Genomic DNA, 2,485 nt, shown 5'->3' with positions numbered 1-2,485 from the left:
ATATTTTTCTTCAACTTTATGCTGTAGAAAAGCTCTTTCACTAAATAGTATTGAACAATTAGAATAGCAAAATCTTTTCCACATACTTTTTTTCCTCAGAAATGGGAGTCTGTCTATGTGTCTGCTTAGATATCTATCTGGGATTCAAATATACAAGTATTTTGTCCTTTCTCCAGCACTTTTTCATGTTTAGTAAAACAACTGACTTTTTTTTTTTTTTTAATACCTTTTCAGTTTTTAAAACTTTCTGCACTTTATGCAAACCTGAATACTGGTAAGTCAAAAGAAAAAGAAATAAATAGTAGTGAGGAAAAAATGGAGAAAATTCCCATGGAATTTATTTAAATATTTAGGAATTAACTAAGTGATATGAAAAAGATTACATTTCCTAATTATCCAGGTTTTGAGTTAAATTTGGCTTTCTGAAGTCCTGTTCCTGAAAGCTGAATCAATCTTAAGGATTTTGACCAGAAAACGAAGGGGGAGGGGAGAAAAAAATAAATGAAACTGRAATTCTTTGCTTTGCAAGTTATGTTCTGCCTTGTTACACTGATTACACTTTTCTGACAATACTTAAATTTCACAAGTAGCCTGAATTTTTGGTTATGTATTTAATTAGGCAGTGTCTGCCCCAACTCATTAGCCACAGAGTCACAGAACCATCCAGGCTGGGAGATACAGAGGGATATTCCTGTCCCAGGGGGTCTGGATGAGTTTGGGAAGTGGGACCACGAGAACCTCATGAGGTTCAGCAGGGCCAAGAGCTGCACCTGGGATGGGGCATTTGCAGAATCATGGAATCATCCAGGCTGGAAGACACTTCCAAAACCATCCAGTCCTACAATCAGCCCTAAACCACATCCCAAAGTGCCACATCCGTACTCCTCATCAGCATTCCAGCAGTGATTCCCTGTGTCTTTCACAGGGGTTTTGTTTGGAGCACCAGTGAATTTTTGCAGATGTTCAACGGATTTGAGCACAGCATTTATCCYGAGCTCCAGTTCAAGCAAGATCCCATCACACCAGGAAGATCTCCCAGTTCCAGTCAGAGGAATGTCTGGGACCTTATCTATGATGGGGAAATCTTGCTGTGCTGGGAAGCAGAGGGCTGTGCAGGCTCCCTTTCCTGCCCCCTCCATCCCCACCCAGCACAGGGGGGTGTCCTGATGGAGCCCCCAGCAMGGGCCCGAGTTTTCCCCCAGCAATTTCAGTTCTGGAAACAGCCCTGGCCACATCACAGGTTTTAASTGCACTTCACCTGTGGTGCAATCAAGGGCAAAAATGCGCCTTTGCAATCCTAAACTTGTGCTTTTAGGCAAGATGTTCCAGCAGATTAACTGCAGGAGGAAAGGGTGCGCTATAAAGTGTTCATGCTTGTCCTGGCTGAGCTATGTAAGGTCAGCCTTTGCTGATAAGGATGAGGATACACCGTATTCCTTTAAAAATGGATAAATATGAATGTGGATAATTTATGAATAAATAAAAGGGATTTCAAAGGAGCTGGCTGCTGYAGTTTGTTTTCAATGCAATCAATGCTGTCATTTTGGGACAGTCTATGAGAAGCTGAATGCTCATTGCAGTTTATWGCTGTTCATACAAATAATCTCTAAGATTTAATACTAAAATAATGTTATGTAATTACAAAAATGGACTTGGCATATGTTCATAACAAAATGCAGATGAAGAGGGTTTTCAAAACCTCTCTCCTATTGACATCACACTCAGAGAGAAGCTTTCCCCTTTCTTTTGTAGTTGTAGGCAGGGTTTTATTATGGAATTATACTTTTAGAGGGGACAGAATGGAGCAATTGTCTCGTAAATTTAAAATCAGGAAAGCACATCAGGAAGGGAAACAGTTGGGTCAAAAGAGGAGGAAATTGGACAGTTCTGTGTTGTTTTTGCTGCAAAAGCAGAAGATGGATGAGGCAAGTCCTGCCAGCACATCTCAGCCTCGGTTACTGCGACCAGAACAGCTCCTTTCTGAGGGATGCACGACCTTAAAAAAACCCCAAAGAACCGAAGTGATGCAGTGGTACACACTGTCCTGGCATCTCACACTCCAGACAAAATTATCTGAGGAAAACTGACACAAWGCAGTGTCCTGCCACCTTATGTTCAGCAGAACAGGTGAGACACGCACGAAAGAACACACATTAACTTTGGACTCACTTTAATCCACATAAAAACAAAACCAAAAAAAAAACAGCTGAAAAACCCCAGCCAAAACCAAGGGGAAAAAAATCCATCATGGGACACAAAATCACATCTTTGTGTTTGTTTCTCACGTAGCTTCACTGGAACGAGTCTTTCAGGTCGTCTCTTGGCAGACTGTTTGATGCAATAGCCCAYTAAATGTTTTTCATCTTGTTTTTCCCTTGGTGACTGCACTTCCAGTATGAAAAGCCTGTTCCATCTGCCTGCCCTTTTGATGCTGATAGAGCCARGCTGCCTCCCCAGCAGCATATCTGCCCATCAGTCAGTCTCT

Source organism: Malurus melanocephalus, unplaced genomic scaffold, assembly GCF_030028575.1.
Source record: "Malurus melanocephalus ecotype Western Australia unplaced genomic scaffold, MMel_1.1 scaffold_212, whole genome shotgun sequence".
Taxonomy (NCBI): Eukaryota; Metazoa; Chordata; class Aves; order Passeriformes; family Maluridae; genus Malurus; species Malurus melanocephalus.
This window is presented reverse-complemented; position numbering follows the sequence as displayed.